The 25538-nt window shown below is 48.5% G+C and overlaps 1 protein-coding gene and 1 non-coding gene across 2 annotated transcripts in view; one reads left to right on the top strand and one right to left on the bottom strand.

The window, feature by feature from the left end:
- Positions 1–25538, top strand: part of igdcc3 (immunoglobulin superfamily, DCC subclass, member 3) — a 140928-nt gene that overhangs the window by 29266 nt on the left and 86124 nt on the right. The window lies entirely within an intron of this gene.
- On the bottom strand, positions 24347–24418 carry trnaq-cug (transfer RNA glutamine (anticodon CUG)). Its single transcript has one exon. It is a non-coding gene; the product is annotated as a tRNA-Gln (tRNA).

Genomic DNA, 25538 nt, shown 5'->3' with positions numbered 1-25538 from the left:
TGTGGGAGGAAACCGGAGCATCCGGAGGAAACCCATGCAGACACGGGGAGAACGTGAAGACTGCGCACAGACAGTGACCCAAAGCTGGAATCGAATCCGGTGCTGTGAGGCAGCAGTGCTAACCACTGTGCCACCGTGACTGTTCTTTATAGATCATAGAAATCATAGAATCCATACAGCGCAGAAGGAGGCCATTCAGCCCATTGAGTCACTTCCAACCTCAACTCCACCAAACCCTATTCCCGTAACCCCTCATATTTACCCTGCTAATCCCCCTGACACTAAGGTTAATTTAGCACGGCCAATCAACCTAACCCGCACATCTTTGGACTGTGGGAGGAAACTGGAGCACCCGAAGGAAACCCACGCAGACATGGGGAGAATGTACAGACTCCATACAGACAATGACCCAAGCCAGGAATCGAACTTGGATCCCTGGCGCTCTGAGGCAGCAGCGCTAACCACTGTGCCACCGTGCCGCCCCAAACAAAGGGAAGAGGACAAACATAATATAAGAATGTTTCGAAGGAGAAGTTAGCAAAACCTTTTGTGTTAACTCTCACGCCAGTATCATAACATACCAAAGCTATTGAATTATTAACGTTTGGGAACTTGTGAGGGGGAATCTGCATCAGGCCAACTAGTTTTCTGTCCCTCACCTTTGAAGATCTGTGCTGAGTGTTAACACATTATTAGAGGGTGGGCTGCAGGCATATTGATACTAACAAGTCAGCAGGTTGGCTGTTTCAGGCAGAATGATGGGACAAGTGTTGGAATCAGGTTCTTATGCACCAGGGAGCTGAGTTGTAACACTGTCCTCACTGTAAGTCCTTGCAACATTGGCTCCTCATTCACTCTCCTCATCTTTCTCGTTTTAAAATCTTGCCATTGCTTTGCCACGTTGTCTCTCCCACCATCCGCTAACATTCACTCCCTTCACCACTGATACACAGTGGCAGCCGTGTGTACCATGCACTGCAGGCACTCACCAAGGCTCCTTAGGCAGCACCTTCCAGACTCATGACCACTACCATCTAGAAGGACAAGGGCAGCAGATGCCTGGGAACACCACCACCTTGAGGTTCTCCTCCAAACCACTCACCATTCTGACTTGGAAATATATCGTTGTTCCTTTAGTGTCGCTGGGTCAAAATCCTGGAACTCCCTGTCTAACAGCACTGTGGGTGTATCTACACCACATGGACTGCAGCAGTTAATGAAGGCAGCTCACCACCCCCTTCTTGTGGGCAATAAATGGCATACTCAGTGAATTCCACGTGTCTTGAATGAATTTTTTAAATCCTCTAGGCGTATGGGCCATGGGGGACACATCCCAATTCCAGGATTCCTGACCCCATTCCTGAATTATCTGATTTTTGAAGTGCCTTTAAAGGATGCCGGATTGTTCCTGTCAAAAGCTCGCATCTGGCTCTTGGAACTGTCCAGACATTTAAAGGGCCATGGTTCACAGCCCTTTCGAGGAGCCATATACCATACTGTGTATGAGGGGACCTTTCAAACTGTAATTCAAAAGGTCCTCCTTATGCCCTCATGCCAAGGTATGTCCTCCATGCGCCCCTATGGCTCCTCATGTCCCCTAATGCCAAGCTCTTCCATTCCACCCACTCCCATGGCCTCTCATGTCCCCTATATTAAGCTATGGCACTGTCATGCCCATCGATCTACTATACGCTGTAAAGAACCAATGACCCTATAGTGACATTTGGATAATGTAATTTTGAAAAAGTAATTAATTCATAACTTTTCACGATGTTAAGAAAGTCATTTTACTAGAAGGCAATAAAAGTGTCAATCATCCAGATACTTTTAAGGATCAGTAACAAAAGCCACAACCCTTGAAACCACTTAACCTTGTGTAAACCTTGGGCCTTGTGTAAACCTTGTGTAACCTTGGGTGGCACAGTGGTTAGCACTGCTGCCTCACAGCGCCAGGGATTCGGGTTCAATTCCAGTCTCGGGTCACTGCCTGTGTGGAGTTTGCACGTTCTCCCCGTGTCTGCGTGGGTTTCCTTTGGGTGCTCTGGTTTCCTCCCACAGACCAAAGATGTGTGGGTTAGCTTGATTTGGCCATACTAAATTGCCCTTAGTATCAGGGGGACTAACAGTGTAAATATGTGGGGTTGCGGGGATGGGGGCTTGGGTAGGATTATTGTCGGTGCAGCCTCGATGGGCCGAATGGCCTCCCTCTGCACTGTAGGGATTCTACAAAGATTGTGAAATTGACAGCAGAGATCAGAGAGTGTGAGCTGTCAATCAAGCAATGTTTTCTCTGGGGTGCAGCTGTTTGAATATCAGTAATAGTTGTCTGGTCAAGCCTACATAATGATCACACATTGGACTTAGCAGCCATTTCAGAGCCCGTTGAATTGGAATAGAAGCAAGTCATCCTCGATCACAAGGACTGCCTAAGAAAAAGAAGATAACTGCAAGTTATTTTAATTATCATGAGAATTATCCAGCTTGTTGCTGGACAGTTTCTTTGGGAAGGGCACTGCCTAATATAGCATTGAGCTTTAGTGTGCATTGGCACACTACCTGGACAACACTGAATCAGCTGAAGTCAGCTGGAGAAATAGTTGGGGATGCCATTTAGATTGAGATGGGGCAAATACAGTGATTGCTGCTGGAAAGTAGGCATGTACAGTACCAGGTGCCATGCCTGGTCCTATTAAATAGTTTCCCAGACTCGCTGAGAGAGATGCAAGGCCATTCACTGAGTCAAATAGAACAGGAGCACCATGAAATAGTGGGATATGACACAATGCCCCATCTGCACTGATGCTATTAGAATCGTACAATCATAGAAACCCTACAGTGCAGAAGGAGGCCCATTAGGTCTGCAACAATCCCACCCCTGGCCCTATCCCCACAACTCCACATTTTTACCCCGCTAATCCCTCTGACCTACACATCCCGGGACACTAAGGGGCAATTTAGCATCGTGACTCAACCTAACCTGTACGTCTTTGGACTGTGGGAGGAAACCGGAGCCCCCGGAGGAAACCCTTGCATTCACGGGGAAAATGTGCAAACTCCACACAGACAGTGACCCAGGCCGGGAATCGAACCCAGGTCCCTGGAGCTGTGAGGCAGCAGTGCTAATCACTGTGCCACCCGTGAGTCCCAAGAGTCTACTGCTGGAAGGCGGAAATGTCCACCGCAAGGTAGGCTCTTCTTAATATTGAAAACAGAGTCCTTGGGCGGAAATTTCCATCCCTTCCCAATGGCGGGATCTTCCAGTCCCGCCGGAGTGGACCCCTACCGCGGGTACCCCAGTGGCTGATGGGCGTGCCAGGTAGGTTGGCATTGAGTTTGGCAGGACTGGAAGACCTCATCAGTGGCCAATTGTGAGCCACCTGTGCTGTGAGAAAACCCACTGCGTTGGGGCTGGAAAATTCCGACCCCTAATGTAGGATAGGACTGAGCAAGTATGCACAGTGGACTTTCTGCCGAGTCTTAACTGGTGATCCAACCAAAGAGAAGCCTAAAGATATATTTTAATTCAGTTTAGTGGGGCCAGGGGAGCAAGAATACTCCTCTGCACTTCACAGAAACAATGGGGTAAATTTTCCAGTCCACCAGGGGAATCGCAGCGTGTGAGGGGCGGACCATGGAAAGGTCCGTTGATCTCAGGCGGGGTTTCAGGACGACTGCGGCTGGAAAATCCCACCCAATGGGTGAAATCTTGTCAGGCCTGTCGGAGGTTGTACCGGGAGTTTTAAATGCCGCATTTAGCTCCCAAAGGCTTTCCCACCTCTGTGCAGTCTTGCAGGAGGCAGGGTCAATGTGGAAATTGCTACCTGCTCAGCAGCAGGGGGCAACCAATGGACCAATTAACGGATCCCTCGGGGGCAGATAGTTGATGCTGCCACATCTTCCCGGAGCCCAACCGGAGGGGAGGGGGGCTCCTGACGGGTGGTCTTGGGTTCATCGATGCCTCAGTTCCCCCGTCATAGATCAGGTGGGATGAAAAAGCCAGAGCCGTGGTTACAAGGGACCTCCCCTCCACAGTAATAACCTGTCAGCCATGGCTATTAAATGGGAGACCCCTTATTTTTAAACTATGTCCCCAAGATTTATTCTCTCCCCAAGGGGAAACATCCTTTCAGTATCCAATCCATCATGCTTCCTCAGGACCTTAGATGTTTCAATTAAATTCAATTAAACTGTCTGTGCGGAGTCTGCACATTCTCCCCATGTCTGCATGGGTGTCCTCCGGGTGCTCCGGTATTCTCCCACAGTCCGAAGATGTGCGGGTTAGATGGATCGGCCATTGTCCCTGAGTGTCCCAAGATGGATGGATTAGCCATGGGAATGTGTGTGCAGGGGATAGGGCAGGGGAGAGGGCCTGGGTTAAGATGTTCTGTCGGAGAGTCAGTGCAGACTCGATGGACCCAATGGCCATTTGTGCACTGTAGGGATTCTATGATTCTATGTGGAGGTGCTGGAAGGATCTAGTGCCTGTGTCGGAAGTGAAGAGGCCAGAAGTAAAGTAAAAGTAAAGTTTATTTATTAGTCACAAGTAAGGCTTACATTAACACTGCAATGAAGTTACTGTGAAATTCCCCTAGTTGCCACACTCCGGCGCCTGTTCGGGTCAATGCACCTAACCAGACTGTGGGAGGAAACTGGAGCAAACCCATGCAGACATGGGGAGAACGTGCAAACTCCGCACAGACAGTGGCCCAAGCCGGGAATTGGTCCCAGGAATCGATCCCGGGTCTCTGGCGCTGTGGGGCAGCAGTGCTAACCACTGTGCCGTCGTGCAGTCCACCTAGCTGGGCCCCATTTAAGGAGAACCCGTGAGTCCCCAGTCACGTGGCTGGGTTCAATCTGCTCAGCTGCAAGGTGAGGGGCCTCGGGGAGGCGGCTGCCCTTCGATTTTTGTGTGAGCCAGGCGTTGTGGGCCTTCAAGTGGAAGGGCCTACACTTTTAAGGGCCAGCTAAAACACACGGTGGAATTCCCTTGCTTTGATGCCAACCTTAGTGAAGTTTGCAACTCCCTCCCCAGCCCCCCCTTTGCAACGCTGCAGGAAGGATGCACGTTTTGGGGAAGGGGAGTGCTTAAAAGGGCAAAATCAAAACCCCGTGTCAATAAAACAAACGCATTTTTAAAGGTCACTTTGTTGTTCGCGCTGCCTGAACTCAGTGAAGAATTTGAAGCATTTGTTTGAAACTTAATGCTACTGAGGATCAGGTAGGGGTCTGTGGAGGGAGTGGGATAGATCAGCATCACCCTGGCTGAATTCAGACCACCCTGACTAGCACAAACAGATGAATAAGAGAGGCACAGAATTCCAGTTCTGTTTTCAAGGCTCCTCTGGGGAATTCCTGAATAATGGAGGGCAAAGGTCACCCAAGAGTAGGACAGAATAAATCCTCCCGTCAGCTTCATGCAGCCATGTCAGCTTTGGTTTAAGAATCGCAGCGGAATGCTGGGCCATAGCCTGGCGTTCTTGTGTGGCTGCCGGGGGCACATCCATCCCCAGGGGAGACGCCCCATCAGCCTAAAACGACCTGGGTTGTTACCAGTAGCAATGTGGGCTCTTCAAGATGGTGACAGGCGACCCTCTCGAAGAGGCCCCTGCCTCTTGAATTGTCTGGCAGTCTCCTTCCTCTGGCTGGAAGGTTCTTGCCCGTGGGTGGAAACACGGAGGCATTAAAGAGACTGCGAGGGTTTCACACTCTGCTGAGGTCTTTGGGAGAGTCCGCGGAGTCTGTTTGTTTACGCCTGTGAATTTATGGGGAGCAAGCTGCAATTTCCTGTGAACTATATGGCTTTCAGAGCTGCACAGTTAGTACAGTGCTATAGTCATGAAACCATTGAGTTTAGCACAGGCTTTGCCCTAAGGAGACAGGAATTCACAGACTATTAATCTGACGTGGGTGTAAAGCCCCTTTGACTGACATTAGGGAATTCTTTGCATTCAACTTGGGTGTGAATTGCCACTAATGATTTTTAACCACCTTCAGCTTGTTTCCAAAGTGTCCATCATATATCTCATTTATGTCGGACAGAAGCTATCTTGCTCCGCTGGGCGAACAATATTTTGGAATCTGCCTCATTCACGTTGCCCGGGCCTTCTTCTTGGACACAGGTAGAGACCACGGGCGGGATTTTCCGGGCGGGACTTTCCGGCCGTGCTCGCCCCAAAACCGGAAGATCCCACCCGAGGTCAACGGACCTTTCCATGGTCCGCCACCCAACCCGCAACAATTCCTGTGGTGGGCGGAACGGAAAGATTCCCCCCCATGTGCCACTATGCAACACGGGGGCCTCAGAAGGCAAGAAACGCCGTGCCGTAGTGTAGCGCTCTCTGCCTGATGCACGGTGCCCGGCTGTACCAAATGGCATGAATCCTGTGCGTTACTGGCACACAGCTTTGTGGCCTAGCTTCACCACTGGGCATCACTGTCAGATTATCGGCCGTGCCCCATGCCACAGATCGATGGCAGTGCCCGCTTTCTGAGCTCAGTGGACACTGCTCAGTTTCAAAACATCAAAAAGTGTGTGTGGTGTGTGGGGGTGTGTGTGTGGGGTGCCGGTGGGTGGTGGGGAGGGGGTGGCGGATACAGAGAGAATATTTCCCCTTGTGGGGAAGAGCAATAACGAGAGATCATCAACACAACACAGTCACCAAGAAATCCCGTGGGGAATTCAGAAAAAAACTCTTTCATCTTAAAGGGTGGGGAGAGTGTGGAACTCGCTACCCCAGGGAGTGGTTAAAGCAATTCGGGGATAGTTGATGAAGGAGGAGGGAATAGATGGTAGATGTAGATGAGAAAGGATATGGGGCTGGCACGGTGGCACAGTGGTCAGCACTGCTGCCTCGCAGCGCCAGGGACCCGGGTTCGATTCCCGGCTTGGGTCGCCGTCTGTGCGGAGTCTGCACGTTCTCCCCGTGTCTGGGTGGGTTTCCTCCGGGTGTTCCGGTTTCCTCCCACAGTCTGAAAGACGTGCTGGTTAAGTGCATTGGCCATGTTAAATTCCCCCTCAGTGTACCCGAACAGGCGCTGGAGTGTGGCAACTTTCACAGTAACTTGATTGCAGTGTTAATGTAAGCCTACTTGTGACACTAATAAATAAACTTTAAAGGAGGACCGATTGGGCTGACTGGCCGGTTTCTGTGCCATCCATCCTGTGTAAAAGGGCAGTGCCCAATCTTGGCACTGGCCGTAAAGAGTGTGTGATTTCTTTGTACCAGCTCTGCTGAGTAAACCACATGGACAGGCACAGCTTGGAGCTTCCTCTGAAATCCACTTTTTAAAAGAATTTCAAATAGGGAACTTTCTGAAATTGCTGTTGGATAATCCTTCCCTTTCATTCCTTCCCTGTTTCTCATTAACAGACTGAATGTTCTGCTGCATCTGGGAGCCCTCGGAGGCCCCCTCTTTATCGCACTTTTTCTAAAAAAAATCATGGGAGCTAAAAGGGTAGGGGGTGGGACTGAAAGCGGGTGACCTCGCTCACAGCAGCAGCAGAGCAGCAGGTCACGGCCTTTCCTCCGAGATATTCTCTCAGAGCCTGGGGGGAAGGGACATTGACTTCTGCTTAACCAAAAAGGCCAGAACCCGGTAACCATGGTGGTGACCTGGCCTTCAGGGCTCCTCATTGTCACTCTGCGGCAGCTGATAAACAAGTCTCAAACAAAATGAAGTTAAATGAAAGCATTTTAATGCAGAGCCCAGTCATTCGTGTGTGTGTGTGTGTGTGTACGCATTCGCGTGTGTGTACGCATTTGTGTGTGTATGCATTTGTGTGTGTGTGTATGCATGCGTGTGTGTATGCATGCGTGTGTACGCATTTGTGTGTGTGTGTACACATTCATGTGTGTGTACGCATTTGTGTGTGTGTGTGCACGCATTCACGTGTGTGTACGCATTTGTGTGTGTGTATGCATGCGCGTGTGTGTATGCATGCGTGTGTGTATGCATTTGTGTGTGTGTGTGCATTTGCGTGTGAGTATGCATTTGCGTGTGAGTATGCATTTGTATGTGTGTATGCATTTGTGTGTGTATATGCATACATGTGTGTGTGTGTGAAATGCTTTCCCTCCCTTGATATGACAAATACTCTATAAGATGTAATGCACACTAGTTTGGGGGGTGGAGGCAAGTGAAGGAACTGTTTTTGAATTAAGGGCAAGGTTTAACTTGGAGACCATCGAATGCTCCTGTTGAATTTCAGGATACAAAAGCATAAACTAAAAACAATTGTGTTCAATGTTGCCGTGTATGTTTGTGAGCCCCTGATTGCAGTTTTAATTTGTGAATCAGTGAGAGGAACACATCTTCATTTTTATCTGCTTTGATCTTTGTGAAATTCTATCCTGCAAGTGTTCTGTTTCCCCTTTCTTAATTGGTAGCCAGTGTGGCGATGTTGTTTCCTACCTTGGAACCCCCGGTGTCACCCCCCCATCCTCCCCCCGTCCCCCCATCCCCGTGCTTGCTTTCTCCATTCCCCAGGGAACGGTCATCGTTACTCTCTCAGCCAGTTCCCTTTCAGGAGTGCAGGGCAGTCTGTGTCACGGCGACTCCCCTTACTGCACATCACCCATCTGGAAGCACGAGATATTCCAGCTCATTGAATTGATGCGATTGCACCATCTGCTTCCTCCCCCGACCCCCCCACCCCGTCCCCAGCCCCAGCTTGACATCTGAGCCTCATACCAGTTCCTGCCTGGTACAGGAAGCTTTACCAGTCTGGCGTGGTTGGTTATCTAAATCTCAGTCTGGTATGGGGAAATGGTACCAGTTGAGTTCAGCATGTTTGCCTCTCCCTGTCCCAGTCTGGTGGACCAGGTTCAGGTCTGGCACCAGGTGCACTCATGAACAATGCGGCCGTCTATATAAATTCCACCCCAGTAAGGTCTGTACTAACTTAGTTAACATGACAGCTTCCACTAGCCCCGGTTCTGCTCTGCTGTGGCAGTCTGTCCCAGCTTGGCATTGCAGTCTGCAGCAGGAATACTTTTATGGCCCAACATATTATAAGTGAGGGCATCTTTTTAAATGACCATTTCCGGTGTCTGTCTCAGTGTCCCTTTAATCGCTATGTTGACTTGCTTTGTTAGCCACTTCTAATCAGTCCCACCATGGCACATCGACTCCCTACAGTGCAGGAGGAGGCCATTCGGCCCATTGAGCTTGCACCACCAGCAATCCTACCCAGGCCTTATCCCCCGTGACCCTACATATTTATCCTGCTAATCCCCATGACACTAAGGGGCAGTTTAGCATGGCCAATCCATTTAACCCGCACATCTTTGGAGTGCGGGAGGGAAGCGGAGCACCCGGAGGAACCCACGCAGACACGGGGAGAACGTCCACACAGTTCCAAGCCGGGAATCGAACCCGGGGCCCCTGGAGCTGTGAGGCAGCAGTGCCAACCACCGTGCCGCCCCAAACTCCTGGTGTGGAGTTCCGTCCATGTGCTCCCACTCGGAGGCCTGCCATTGCCGAACGAAACAGAACTGGACACCCCCAGAAAAGGTGCCAGGTGTTAGTAGCGCTCAGGAGAACATCTGCCCACAGTAAAGAACAGCTGCATCGTTGAAAGCAGAAGTGAGTGCCGGATCTTAAACTCCGCTCGCTTTCTTTGTAATGTCTGACTGCTCATGAAAGGTTAGCAAACAAGAACCACCCCCCCCCCCCCCCCCCCCTCCCCGCTCCCGTTCAAAAGAAAAATCTCGTAGAAGGTGAGAATTTTTAACAAAGGAACAGGGAAAAAAAAAGCCCCCTGCAATTTATCAAAAAGAAAAGACTTTTTTTCTTTCCCAGCCGTAGTCTCATCTGCTGATTTCTAAACATTTGACTCTGAATAGCAGGAGGACCCGTAAGGTCATGTCGGGAGGCCTAGAGTTGGAATGTTTTCGAGGATATTGTCTTTTGAGTTGCTTAGCTTCAGAGGTACTCATTCAGGTTGGGGGAGGGGGGCCGTCCGGAGCTTCATGTCAAGATTGTTGGCTTGTTGTGTCCATCATCATATGATGGTAGGACTGTTTATTTGCTTCACATTTACAGAAAAGAATGACAGGGAGTACGCTATTTTATTCCTTCATGTTATGCCAGCTTTGACAGCCACAGAATTTGTTGCTTTATCCCTAATTGCCCTTGAGAAGGTGATGTGAAGCCGTCTACTTGAACCGCTGCAGCCCACGTGGTGTAGATACACTCACCGTGCTGCTAGGGAGGGGGTTCCAGGGCCCAGTGACAGTGAAGGAACGGTGATACAGTTCCAAGTCAGAGTGGTGTGTGGCTTCGAGGGGGAACTTGCCGGTGGTGGGTGGTGTTCCCATGACGACCTCGTCGTTCTAGGTGGTGGAGGTTTGGAAGGGGCCGTCAAAAAAGGCCTGGCCAGTTGCGGCAGTGCATCTCGTAGATGGCACAATGGTATACACTAAGAACAAAGAACAAAGAACAGTACAGCACAGGAAACAGGCCCTTCGGCCCTCCAAGCCTGTGCCGCTCCTTGGTCCAACTAGACCAATCGTTTGTATCCCTCCATTCCCAGGCTGCTCATGTGACTATCCAGGTAAGTCTTAAACGATGTCAGCGTGCCTGCCTCCACCACCCTACCTGGCAGCGCATTCCAGGCCCCCACCACCCTCTGTGTAAAAAACATCCCTCTGATATCTGAGTTATACTTCGCCCCTCTCACCTTGAGCCCGTGACCCCTCGTGATCGTCACCTCCGACCTGGGAAAAAGCTTCCCACTGTTCACCCTATCTATCCCCTTCATAATCTTGTACACCTCTATCAGATCTCCCCTCATTCTCCGTCTTTCCAGGGAGAACAACCCCAGTTTACCCAATCTCTCCTCATAGCTAAGGCCCTCCATACCAGGCAACATCCTGGTAAACCTTCTCTGCACTCTCTCTAACGCCTCCACGTCCTTCTGGTAGTGCGGCGACCAGAACTGGACGCAGTACTCCAAATGTGGCCTAACCAGCGTTCTATACAGCTGCATCATCAGACTCCAGCTTTTATACTCTATACCCCGTCCTATAAAGGCAAGCATACCATATGCCTTCTTCACCACCTTCTCCACCTGTGTTGCCACCTTCAAGGATTTGTGGACTTGCACACCTAGGTCCCTCTGTGTTTCTATACTCCTGATGACTCTGCCATTTATTGTATAACTCCTGCCTACATTATTTCTTCCAAAATGCATCACTTCGCATTTATCCGGATTAAACTCCATCTGCCACCTCTCCGCCCACTACTGCCACTGTGCACCAGCGATGGAGGGCGTGAATGTTTAAGGTGGCGAATGTGATGCCAGTCAAGTGGGCTGCTCGGTCTCGAATGCTGTCATACTTCTCCAGGCGAGAGGAGAGTATTCCATCGCACTCCTGACTTGTGCCTTGTAGATAGCGCACGGCCTTTGGGGAGGCAGGAAGTGTGTTACTCATCACAGAATTCCCAGCCTCTGACCTGCTCTTGTTGTGTTTGGTGGATTGCTGAGTGTGATCTCATATTCTTCCTTTTCATTATTCTCGGGTCGTGACCCCTCGTTCTGTAATCACGTTGAACAGCGACACTCATCAGAGAGGTACATGAGGAAAAAGATTAGACCTAATTCTGCATGATATTTCAGTGGTTCAGTAGAATAGAATTTGATTGTGGCTTGCAAACAATTATTGATATCAAATACATTAATATTTAAAATACATATACATGTTATTATATCACCCTTTTCAAAGTTATATTACAGTTACAGTTCCATTATAGACCTGTTATCATGTTCTCATTCTCCTGTCATTATGGTAAATACCCTATTAAATCCACAATATCATACCAAAATGTTCGAGTTGTGTTCTATCACTTCCATTGTATGGTACCAGATATAGGCCCCTGTATACTGCTTTCATTATTTCCCATTATAATGCTCCCGCAATGGTGTCCTTGAGGGCAGTACAGTGGCACAGTGGCTAGCACTGATGCCTCACAGCGCCAGGGATCTGGGTTCGATTTCCGGCTTGGATCACTAGCTGTGTGGAGTCTGCACGTTCTCCCCGTGTCTGCGTTGGGTTTCCTCTAGGTGCTCCAGTTCCCGTCCGAAAGATGTGCTGGTTAGGTGGATTGGCCATGCTAAATTCTCCCTCAGTGTACCCGAACAGGCGCCGGAATTGGCGACTAGGGGACTTTCACAGTAACTTCATTGCGGTGTGAATGTAAGCCTACTTGCAACAGTAATAAATAAACTTTAAACCTGTTACATCCCAAAGGCAGAGAGTTGTTATTAATGGAACTGGCTTGGCTTGGAGGTCAGCTGTTTGCTGGTGGAGTCCCGCAGAGATCTCTGTTGGGACTATTGCTCCTTGCGATCTATATTAATGATGCAGATGTTGTGGGTGCTACTCACACAGTTGTGGATGTAACAGCCTTGGAACAATTTATGAGAAAGTCGGATGATGTGTTTGGGTTCCGTCAGCTTTTACTCTAAGCAGATAAACTAAGACAGGCTTCACCCAGATGAGGAATCTGCTGCACAGATGAGGAACACGCAGAAGATCCATAGATCGCTGCATACAGGTATGTGAATTGCTAAGTGTATATATACCATAAATTGTCATCTTGAGCAGAACTTTGCAGCAGAGGTCAAGTTGTGCAGGAGGCAAAGTTCAACCTGATGGTTAGTTCTAAACAGGACAATATTTCAGGCTCTTGCTTTTAAAACCATTGCTGTCAGCTGTGATTATATATCAAGTGTTTTTAAAAAAACACTGCATTCTTAATGAGAGAAAAATACCTTTGCATCTTCTATTGGAGTGGTGCTTTGTGCAATTAATGAAATGTGAATTTTAGTTCCTCTGATAGTTTAGCAGGTAACAATACTGTGTGGTGCAATGTTGAACACTAAAGATTTGAAGGTCCTGTATCTCAATATTGGTCTGTGCGGAATTAACTGATCTCAGATTGGTGCTTGGATTTGGGCGGCAAAGTAGCACAGTGGTTAGCACAGCTCCAGGGACCCAGGTTCAATTCCGGCCTCGGGTGACTGTGTGGAGCTTGCACATTCTCCCCCGTGTCTGCGCGGGTTTCCTCCGGGTGCTCCGGTTTCCTCTCACTGTCCAAAGATGTGCGAGTTAGGTGCATTGACCATGCTAAATCGCCCCCTAGTATCCCGGGAAGCATAGGTTAGAGGGATTAGTGGGGCAAATCTGTGGGGTTACGGGGATAGTGCTTAGGTGGGATTGTTGTTGGTGCAGACTCGATGGGCCGAATGGCCTCCTTCTGCACGGTCGGGATTCTAAGACCAGCACCTTAAAGCAGGTGACTGGGAGAAATCAAACAGAGTGGCCACTCCTGCTTGCTGCGTGTTGCTCACCTGTGCTGTGAACCCAACTCTCCACTCACCTGATGAAGGAGCAGTGCTCCGAAAGCTCGTGATACCAAATAAACCTGTTGGACTTTAACCTGGTGTTGTGAGACTTCTTCCTGTGATCACCTGTAGAGTCTGTAAAGTGGGCTGAGTTCAGCTGTGATGCTCTCTGTGACTCAAGAGCTTCTGGGGATAATTTTAACTAACCTTCTGGGTGGGAAAAGCATGGGCTCAAACGGAATGTCCTGTCTAATGTTGCTGACCACTGACTTCAGTGGAAGGTAAAATTGAGTGGCTGTAAAACCCAGCGTTGCACCAAATTCTGTCAGCGTTCGGATGTGGGAGTGTGCTCCCACCCTTCTAAGACAAAAAAAAACACATTTACCCGAAACGGGAATGAGCAAAGAGTGGTGTTCAGTGTTTTGTGGACTTTGCGACTGGCCTGATGGAGTGCAACTGGTCTTTCCTGACTCTGCACTTCTTTGTAACACCTCAGGCCAGATTTCCCCCTTAGGTTCGCCCATTTTGGGACAGTTTTTAATGGGAATGGATTTGCGGTTACGGAGCCTTTCCAATTGGTAACCAAGAGCTGGCACGACTTCCCAAATTTGACAGCGGATGTTAAATATCCCTGGCAGATGTCATTCGTAGCAATGAATGTCAGAAATACAGGGCTACCGATTTCACCGGGCTTTTTGAAAAGTCCATTTCTTTTAGTGCAGCGCCTGGGAATGTGGAGGTCTTGTGGCGCAGTGGGTAGCATCCCTGCCTCTGAGCCAGGAGCTCCAGGTTCAAGTCCTGCCCAAGGACCTGATGGCCAAGGAAGGTGTATTCATGGGCCAGCTAGGCAGGTTGTTATCAGTCTGTAAAGTCCTTTAACAAGCCAGTGGCTGGCAGTAAGAGATGCCTGCTCAGCCATGTTGGGTGTGCAGTGGTGCCCCTCAAGCTATAGGCCTCTGGTAACAGGCTAGTGATCTGTTTCCGAGAACAAAGGATACTGGAGACAGGGGGAAGCAGGAATGCTGTTGGAGCAACAAATCTAGAGGGAGTTCCAGGATTTGGACCCCGTGATGACGAAAGAATGGCAATGTCGTTTCAAGTCGGGATGGTGTGTATGGCTTGGAGGGGAACTTGCTGGTGGTAGTGTCCTAGATGGTAGAGGGCGTGAGTTTGGAAGGTGCTGTCGAAGGAGCTTTGGTGTGTTCCTGCAGTGCATCTTGTAGACATGTCGGCCAGACCAGGTAAAGACAGCAGATTTCCTTCCCTAAAGGACATTAATGAACCAAATGGGTTTTTCCAACAATCGACAATGGTTTCATGGTCATCAGTAGATTCTTAATTCCAGATTTTCAACAAATTTAAATTCCACCATCTGCCACGGTGGGATTCGAACCCGGGTCCCCAGAACATTCGCCTGAGTTTCTGGATTAATATTCTAGCGATAATACCACTGGGCCATCACCTCCCCTCCATCCACAGTCCATGTGTGTTTATTTAATTCTGGACTTTTTGACAAACCATCACCGTCCTAACTATTACAAATACCTAATCCCACCAGCATCTCTGCCCCCCTCCCCGCTCCCCCCCCAACCCCACCCCAAAGGAAAATCAATCAGTTCACATTTATATAACCCGCATTTTTCTGTCAACAGATAAAGCCGTTCCCTGGATGTCTCCACTACCCTGTTATGAAAATAAGTGCAGGATCATAGAATCCCTGCAGTGTAGAAGGAGGACATTTGGCCCATCGAATCTGTACTGACCCTCTTACCCAGGCCCAACACACATGCATTTAAGTTTTAAGTTTATGTTTATTTATTAGTGCCACAAGTAGGTTTACATTAACACTGCAATGAAGTTACATGCGCCACACTCCGGCACCTGTTCGGGTACACTGAGGGAGAATTTAGCATAGCCGATGCACCTAACCAGCACGTCTTTCGGACTGTGGGAGGAAACCCACGCAGACATGGGAAGAACGTGCAAACTCCACACAGACAGTCGCCCAAGACCAGAATTGAACCTGGGTCCCTGGCGCTGTGAGGCAGCAGTGGTAACCGCTGTGCCACCATGCTGCCCATGGCTAATCCACCTAACCTACACATTTCTGGAGTCCTTACTAATCTCAGACCTTGCCTGGTGCTTGTGAATTTAGTTCTTGTGACCCCGTTCTGAGTTAAATAGCATACTTATTACAGCCCAATCTTCACGTTTCATTTTGTTATAGTCCTATGTCAGTACATGGGCTGTTACAGAAGACCATTTTAGCTGTGCCTCCTCTTCACCGTACACACCCTTGAGTGAGGTGTGGACGGGATGAATTTAATACCGAACAAATGGGGATGAGATTTGCCGGAATGAAGCAGTTCCATGCAGTAGAACCACTAATCATCCAAACAAAAGACTTCATATTGGGCAAATGATGTAATTACAGGGATTGCAATGACTGAATAATTGGTCATTTCAAATAATTAGTAAGGGCTTTTTATTTTGTTGCTTTTAGAAAGGTTAGAACCATTTCTGTTGCGTTTGTGATGAAAATGTTACAGTTTCTGGAAACCTTTTAAAAGGATCAATTAGTGATATCTGCACCCGAACCTTCACTCTGACTGAAACATGTTATTACAGAGCACTGGGATCTTTTACAGCAGATTGTTAGTGTGTGAGATGAGTGATGGATGCCAGCCTGAACACACACAAGCTGCTGAGCAAAAAAAATAGCAATTACCAGGGGGTGCGATGTGTTAGGATTATACATTTCAGTTCCCTACTCTTGTAAAGAGCATTGTCACTGATAGACAACCTGTCTAAACTAAAAAAATGCTTTGCCTTGGAAGAATATTTTTAAACACTTGTTAGATTGAACTCAACAGAGCAACTGATGTCACATGGTGTCCACAGATCCCAAAAGACTTTCAGGCACCTTGCAGCTGCCTTCAGGGTGGTATCCTGGAGTCATGTGGCTCTCCAGAACCTACCTACACAATGGTGTCAAATATCCCACTGCCCAAACATTGCAAGATTCTCCCTTTTCAATAGGAAGGTGCCAGTACACTGTCAGTACGTACTTCTTTACACATACGGGGGACACATATGGCGTAGTGATAATGTCATTGGATTCATAATTTAGGGCGGCACGGTGGCACAATGGTTAGCACTGCTGCCTCACAGCGCCAGGGACCCAGGTTCAATTCCGGCCTCGGGTGACCGTCTGTGTGGAGTTTGCACGTTCTCCCCGTGTCTGCGTGGGTTTCCTCCGGGTGCTCCGGTTTCCTCCCACAGCCCAAAGATGTGCGGGTTAGGTTGATTGGCCATGCAAAGTTGACCCTACCGTCAAGGGGTTTTAGCAGGGCAAATATGTGGGGTTACGGGAATAGGGCCTGGGTGGGATTGTGGTCGGTACAGACTACATGGGCCGAATGGCCTCCTTCTATACTGTCGGGATTCTATGTCTAATGATCTGGGTCACGGGTTCAAATCCCACCGTGGCAGCTGGTGGAATTTAAACTCAGATGGTAAATCTGCAACATCAAACTCCTCTCTCTGCACTATCATCGATTGTTGTAAAAACCCATCTGGTTCACGAATGTGGTTCAGGGAAGGAAATCTTTTGGCCTGGTCTACATGTGACCTTCAGCTAGCGGTTGACTCGTATGTGTCCCCTGAAATGGCAGTTCAAGGGCAATTAGGGACGGTCAACAAATGCTGGGCCTTGCCAGTGACGCCCATGAAAGAATCAAAATTGTTGGTGATTCCAGTTCAAGCCACCATACGAGAGACGTCAGTTACCCCATTGTGCTGTAAACACAGACTTCCTTATCGGAAGTGAATGACTACTTCATGGATATGACAGTCCTGGCTCTCCTTACAGGATGGCCAGTTATCCCATAGCCCTCTGAGTTCAGGCTCCCTCTGCGAAGACAGCCAGTTATCAAGAAACCCTGGCCAAGTTATTCCCTGGTGGCCGAGTGGTTAGGATTTGGTGCTTTCATCGCCGTGGCCCAGGTTCGATTCCCGGTCAGGGAAGAGCATTTAAAAGGTGGCACGGTGGCACAGTGGTTAGCACTGCTGCCTCACAGCACCAGGGACTCGGGTCCAATTCTGCCCTTGCATGACTGTCTGTCTGTGTGGAGTTTGCACATTCTCCCCGTGTCTGCGTGGGTTTCCTCCCACAGTCCAGTGGTGTGCAGGTTTGGTTGATTGGTCATATTAAATTGCCCGTTAGTGTCCAAAGATGTGTAGGTTATGGGGGTTAGCCATTGTAAATGCCTGGGGTTGTGGAGATAGGGCGGAGGAGAGGACCTTGGTAAGATAGTCTGTCAGAGAGTATGTGCAGACCCGATGGGCCGAATGGCCTCCTACTGCACTTTGGGGATTCTATGAATGTCGGTTTGCTGTCGGGGATGGAATCAGCTGTCCCATAGCTCCGTCACTGTGGCCTCGCCAAATACCCCGCCATACTTCTGAAGAGATGTAATTCTGCCTATTGCTGCAGGCTCCATCTGGAGGAGGTGGCCTGTTATTGCAGCCTGCCCCTCAGAAAGGGGAAAGCTCTGCCCAAACTCCTCAGCATTTGGCCCTTTCCCCTTAAACCCTTTGAAAAGTTGCGCCCCCCCCCACTCCCCCCCCCCCGCTCCCCCAACCCCCCGGCTGGCCAACTGCATGTACGTCCACAAGTTGGCTTTGTAGCACAGTATTCAGATAGAGGAGTCTTGGTGTTTGAATTTTGCTTCTCCGCGCTTGCTGTTGTTTTATTTATCTGAACTGAATTTGTGTTCATGGTTGTATTTTACAGCGGTAATGGCTCCCACTGGCCTGAACTGTCAGCGTGTACAGTGAGTGAAGAAGTAGCTCTTTGAAGTCAAACAAGGCTTGAGCCGAGAATAGATCTGTGCCCGTGTTGGAGCTAAAATATGATGGATGAATAAAGTTGCTTATGAACAAATTATTGGATGTACCATCTACTTAATTAGAAAGGTCTAATTTACTGGGCTAGATTCATTAGCGCACTCTCCCAGGTAGATTGCAAGGCAAAGAGTCGGGGAGAATTCTCCTAGGAGTGAGAAATTTAAATGAGTGTGTGTGTGTGCGTGTGTGTTTCTGTGCAGATGTGATTCCTCCTCCGTGATTTCCCCTGTGTTCCTGTAGTCAGCTGGTTGCTTAAGGGGGCCTCTGGTGAGCCATCTGACCTGGCGCCAGATGGCAAGCCAAAGCCTGCGTGAGCCTCAGACCCGGGGCCCTGACATTTCCACTGTTTGCCGTCACAAAAGAGAGCAGTTTGTCTTCTGTATCCAATTAATTCAGTGTTGGGAGAGTAACTGAGAATCTCAGCAGTCGTGAGGCTGTTTAATTTGCTATCAACATGAAGGTTTTCCGAGCAGAGCAATGCACCGCTTGCGTTAAAGTATTTGTGGACCCATGTGGGCCCATTTTTTACTCAGTTTGCCACATTGAAAAATTACTATTTGATAGCATTTCCTATAGGGAAGAGAGCTGGTAATGGGAACTGGGTAGCATGGCGTATCATGCGCTGTGAACATGAATGTGGTGTGTACTGTAAATAAGGGGAGGATTGAGAGATTTAATTTGGCCTCCATATAGAAATTAGGCAGAGGAGTTTCGAGATGTAATGAGAAACCATAGGTTTTCACATTGTGCCCCTTGGACTCTGGGGGTTGGGAGGAAGGGCGGGTAAGGGTCAGTGACAATGACCCAAGGGAGTCTACAAGGTCGTGAGATCCCTCTGCTTTGTCCGGCGATCTCTTGGTTTGTTTGAGTCTGTTCATATAATCATGACTTATTTCTGTTGCTCTGTGTGCACGTTCATCTGAAGGAATTATGCAGCAATAGTGTGGTTTCATTGTGCGTATCCAACACCCTGATCATAGATCCATGAGTTGAGGCACGGATCCCGGGAGAAGTCCAATGCTTTTAATTAAATCTTTGTTCCCTCTGATAAAGGGTGAGGATGGGACATATGTGGATGGCTGTGTATGACAACAGTTACATTGGCAGGAGGGGAGTTCTGTTTACAGATGTGTTCCTTTACCCCTTACATAAAGACACACAATTTTGGGAAATGCACAGCTGGTCAGTTTGGACCATTAGAGACTAAAGAGTAGGATTAGCCCTGATTTTTTTTGGAGAGGGATTGTATGAATCCCCATCATAATGGGCAGAGTACATTTCCGTAACTTTATCTGAAGTCCCACCCGTACATGGCTAAATAAGAGAATATTAAATAGATTGCCAAACATTTTCTATCGGAATTTAAATAGTGAGTAGGTATTAAGAGGTGGAGTGGGTCCTCTTAGCAACACAGAAAGACATAGCAAGCCACAGGGGAAAGTTAGGATAAAGTTTATTTTATTAGTGTCACAAGTAGGCTTACATTAACACTGCAATGAAGTTACTGTGAAAATTCCCTAATCGCTACACTCCGGCACCTGTTCGGGTACACTGAGGGAGAATTTAGCATGGCCAATGCACCTAACCACGTCTTTTGGACTGTGGGAGGAAACCGGAGCACCTGGAGGAAACCCATGCAGACACGGGGAGAACGTGCAAACTCTGCACAGACAGTGACCCAGCCAGGAATTGAACCTGGGGGGGCTTCATGCTTAGAGGTATTGAGTACGGAGATGGGAACTTTTTGCTGAACCTTTAGTTAGGCCATAACTTGTATATTGGACCCAGTTCTCATCTCTGCCCTTGAGGGTCCTCGAGAGGGAGCAGAGGAACTTTGTCAGAATGATTCCCGGGATGGGGGATTTTAGTTACAAGTCTTGGTTGGAAAAACTGTTCCCGTTAGCTGATGGTACAAAGACGAGAGGACGTAGATTTAAGGTTTTGCGCTGGATATGCATGGAGGATGTGAGGAAGGAATTTTACACAGCGAGGGGGAATGACCTGGAATTCTCCATTCCCCAACTATAGTGGAAGTAAAGATGATAGAGGAGGAATTTCTGGAGTACATACAGGATGATGTTCTGGAGCAGTACGTTGAGGAGCCAACAAGGGAACAGGCCATCTTGGACTGGGTGTTGTGCAATGAGAAAGGATTAGTTGGCAATCTAGATGTGAGAGAACCCTTGGGGACAAGTGACTATAATATGGTAGAATTCTTTGTCAAGGTGGACAGTGATATAGTTGATTCTGAGACCAGGGCCCTGAATCTTAATAAAAGTAACTATGATGGTATGAGGCATGAATTGGCCATGATGGACTGGGAATTGGAGGCAGGAGGCCACACTGTGGTACTCACAAATGTGTCCCTGGCATTCAGGTGAGAGGGAGGTGTTGGGGGTTGGTGGGGGCGGGGGGAAGATTATTGGGAGAGTTGGGGGGGATGGAGGGAGAAGTCGGGGTAGGGGAAGCCCAAGGGTTCCTATGGGTCCCGGAAGAATAATCCTGCTACATCTGGCTCACTGGGAAACCTAAACTGAAAATGAAAAACTTGCCTGCCTGGCTTACAATCCCCGTCCTGACCTGATGACGATGTCATCACTGCTCTCTCCCTGGCCCCCGTTCCCCTGGAAAAGTAGCAACTCAGATCCTGATGATGCCATAGGACCCCAGTCAGCAAATTTAAACAGTGTCCCGTCGCATTCCTCTGAGCGTCCCACTTAGCTGCTCAAAGAAAGGCAATGAGATTGTGGTGGACCTCAGTTGTGCCTTTGTCCTATTTGGACCACCATTGTGTGTGTTTGTCACACCTGGACACATCCCCTTCCAGTTTGGTTCCTCCCCTCGGCACCTAGTATAAAGGTGGCTGTCTCCTCCCCCTTGTTCAGTCCAGGTTGGTTATTTGTTGGGATCTGCTCCTGATTCTGTTGTGAATAAAAGCCTACACTTGTATTAGTACACTGGTAGTCTTTCGCCTTATTGATAGCGCATCAGAGATGAAATGAAGTCAGCCATTCCTCTGATTTTAACTGCCCCTCCTGCCTGAAATACGCCAGATGTGCATGGAAGATCCCATGCCTCCCATCCATTGACTCTGTCTACACTTCCCGCTGCCTCGGAAAAGCAGCCGGCATAATCAAGTACCCCAAGCACCCCAGACATTCTCTCCTCCACCTTCTTCCATCGGGAAAAAGGTACAAAAGTCTGAGGTCACGTACCAACCGACTCAAGAACAGCTTCTTCCGTCGGACTGCCGTTGGACTTTTGAATGGACCTACCTCACGTTAAGTTGATCTTTCTCTACACCCTAGCTATGACTGTAACACTACATTCTGCACCCTCTCCTTTCCTTCTCCCCTATGCACTCAAAGAATGGTATGTTTTGCCTGTATAGCGCGCAAGAAACAATACTTTTCACTGTATCCCAACACATTTGACAATGATAAATATTTAAAAAAGATATGTGAGTTAAAATCAGGCCCATTAACATTTCAGGCCTATCCCAAAGTTGAAGATTTTCAGCGTTGCGTTATTGTTTTGCGAAATTACATCGTTTGAAATGTATTTTGAATTGTGTTAGTGTGCTTCGAATCTTTCTAAAATGACAAAGCTCCAGCTGACCATTAGAACGATTTTTCTGAAATTGTTTGAGGTGGCTGCTCTGCTGTCCGACAGACGCAGGCCATCCAGGCTGCGCACGACGTGGCTGCATTGCCAACGTGACGTTTAGGTTGTATCAAAGTGGTGTCTTCCCGTGCAATCTTCACAATCACTTCTACTCCAAGCCACTAGGCCCAGCAGAACAAAATCACAGAGAAAAGGCAACAGGGAGTGTTCAGAGTGAAGGGATATTGATTTGGTAGTTGTGTTTATTTGCCTGGTGTCTAAATGGTCATTTGAACACAGATCTACAACACCAGCCTTTGTTTTTTTTTGGGATTGTCTGCTTTTTCGTTGGGCTTTTATGATGTGCTGGAATGGTGCTGGAGGAATAATACCTGGTGTGAGTTAGGTGTGTTTCTTGAAGGCATTTTTGATGTTACTGTTTACAGAATTTCGGTTGAATAAACTGTCGGGATGTTCAATCCCTCGCTGTTTAAGCATCGTTCAGTTCAGCTGAAATCTTGAGCATACCAACAGCATCAAGCAAAAATACCAGTCAATGTCAAATCCTAAGGATACTTGCGGAGCCTCAAGGATAGAATCATAGAATCCCTACAGTGCAGAAGGAGGCCATTCGGCCCATCGAGTCTCCACCGACCACAATCCCCTTAACCCTACTAACCACCTGACACTAGGGTCAATTTAGCATGACCAATCAACCTAACCCGCACATCTTTGGACTTTGGGAGGAAACCGGAGCACCCGGAGGAAACCCGCGCAGACATGGGGAGAGTGTACAAACTCCACACAGACAGTGACCCAAGCTGGGAATCAAACCCGGGTCCCTGACGCTCTGAGGCAGCAGTGCTAACCACTGTGCCGCCTCGTGGATGAATGTCAAAGCTTAGGGATCTGTCCGATGTCAAACCCAGGGTAGGAGCCAGTGTCAAAGATCAAAGATCAATTTCAAATGCAAAGAACATTGTATTTGTATCTGAGCCATTGTATCTGAGCCATTGTATCTGAGTCCATGGTTCTAGGCCAGTGGGTATGGGTCAATGTCAAACCCCAAGGATACTGGTCAGTGCTGAAGTGCATGGATATGGGGAGGTGAGTGGTATTATCGCTGGATTAATCCAGAAACTCAGCTAATGTTCTGGGGACCCGGGTTCGAGTCCCGCCACAGCAGATGGTGGAATTTGAATTGAATAAAAAATATTTGGAATTAAGAATCTACTAATGACCATGAAACCATTGTCGATTGACGGAAAAACCCATGTGGTTCACTAATGTCCTTTAGGTCAGGTAATCTGGTGCCTTTAACCGGTCTGGCCTACATGTGAATCCAGAGCCACAGCAATGTGGTTGACTCTCAACTACCCTCGGGTAACTAGGAATGGGCAATAAATGCTGGCCAGCCAGTGACACCCATGTCCTAGGAATGAATTAGAAAAAATATGGTTGACGTCAAGAATCCAATAACATTGTTTCTCTAACTCAGAGGCATGTGGTCTCATTTGATCTGGCAAGTCACTCTTGGTCATGGTTTAAGTGGCCATTCTGGTAGTGCATTAACCAAAGGAATGGAAATACACAATACAGACTTGCATTTATCTAGCACCTCAAGACATCCCAAAGCACAGTAGAGTACTTTTTCAAGTATAGTCACTCCTGTAGTATAGGAAACACAGTAGCCAGTTAGCACACGGCAAACTCCCACAAACAGCAGTGTCATGAGGTATACTTGTGATGTTGATTGCGGGATAAATATCGGCCAGGTCACCAGGGATAACTCCGCCTGCTCCTCAAAAGATGGTTGAAGCCAGAGGTAGAGAGATTCTGAATAAGCAATGGGGTGAAAGGTTATTGGGAGTAGGCGGGAATATGGGGTTGAGGTTACAGTCAGATCAGCCATGATCTTACTGAATGAGGGAGCAAGCTCGAGGGACTGAGTGGCCTCTTCCTGCTCCTAATCATGTGTTCAGAATATTGCCATGGTATCTTTTACGTCCACCTGAAAGGGCCTCTGTCTAACATCTCTGAAAGATGGCACTCCCAACACTGCAGCATTCCCTCAGCACTGGTCATAGAATCCCTACAGTCCAGAAGGAAGCCATTCAGCCCATCGAACCTGCACTGACCGCAATCCCACCCAGGCCCTCTCCCCGTAAGCCCACGTATTTACTCTGCTAATCCCTCTGACACTAAAGGGCAATTTACCATGGCCAATTCACCTAACCTGCACATCTTTGGATTGTGGGAGGAAACAGGAGCACCCGGACGAAACCCACGCAGACATGGAGAGAACGTGCAAACTCCACACACAGTGACCCAAGGGCAGGATTCGAACCCAGGTCCCTGGTGCTGTGAGGCAGCAGTGCTAACCATTGGTGTGGATCATCAACGTGGGTTAGAAACATAAAAGGTAGGAGCAGGAGGATGCCATTTGGTCCTTTGAGCCTGAAACAAGAGTTAGAACGATGGGAATAGTGGTTCCACCGAGATTTGAACTCAGATTGCTGGATTCAGAGTCCAGAGTGCTGACCATTACACCATGGAACCAACTGTGTTCAAATGTGTTTTGTGCTCAAATCCCCGGAGTGGGGCCATGAACCCACAGTCCTCTGGCCCAGAGACGCGAGTGTTGTCCACTGTGCCAATCTTCCAGGCCGGTAGGATTTAGTGTGACTTGCCACCCTTTTGTAATGATTGCGATGCTTGCGACAAGGTGAAGGATGTGGCTGCTGTACAGCGACAGGCTCCCTGTCTCAGACACGTCTTCACGAACCTGACAGAACAGTCAAAGGAATGTTCACTTCTGCAGCGTGTTGGTTATGGATAAGGGGAGCTCTGAAATGCCTGGGATTACAGCCTGATCTGCTGCAGAATCGAATTTACGCTTTGAACCAGTAATAACTTGGCAAGCTGCCAGGGGTGGGAGGGGCAGAAAGTGCAGTGATGGAGGGGGAGGGGGTGGGGGGGGTCTTCCCCCTGCCCAGCTATTTACACTGTGTGGGCTTCTTTCAGCAGAACGGAACGTGGGCTGTGCAGCACGTCATGTGACTCCAAAGTTGGCCGGGTTCCTGGGGAATGGCTGATCTGTGACTCAGGTTTCTCTGGAGCCGTGCCAGGCTTTCATGAGAAGCCGCCAGCAGTGGGCTTGTGGGGAACGATGTCACGGAGTGCAGTCAGAGCCAGGAACTGCTTTCCAGGGAAAAAAAGGGGCAGTGTTGAAGAATCAGAGCGGCTGTAAACACTGCAGCCTCGGAGAGCAGCTGCTAACGCAACAGGTCCTCTAGGCCCCATCTCACCTGAAACCTCCCATCACCCCAGAGCTCCTACACGTGCAGCCACTTCCACAAGGCCCCTCCGGCCATCTCCTGAATTACTGCCCCCCCCCCACCTGCTCCCCAATCCTTTCCATCGCTCTTCAATTCCAACCGTTAACCCTTCAATGGCCTTTTGTAAATCTGCACTTCAGATCTCACAAGTTTCTGGTTAATAGATTGAAGAAAACATTGTTTACTTTTTGAAGAATTATTATTCTGCAGATTTTAATGATTTACATTTCAATGTAAAGATTTTAGCGATTTACATTCCAACGTTAAATTTTTAATGATTTACATCTTAATGTAACGATTCTAATGAACATCCCGCACTGTAATGCCTCAGGAGGTTTACA

This window comes from Mustelus asterias, chromosome 24, assembly GCF_964213995.1.
Source record: "Mustelus asterias chromosome 24, sMusAst1.hap1.1, whole genome shotgun sequence".
Classification (NCBI taxonomy): Eukaryota; Metazoa; Chordata; class Chondrichthyes; order Carcharhiniformes; family Triakidae; genus Mustelus; species Mustelus asterias.
This window is presented reverse-complemented; position numbering and strand designations above follow the sequence as displayed.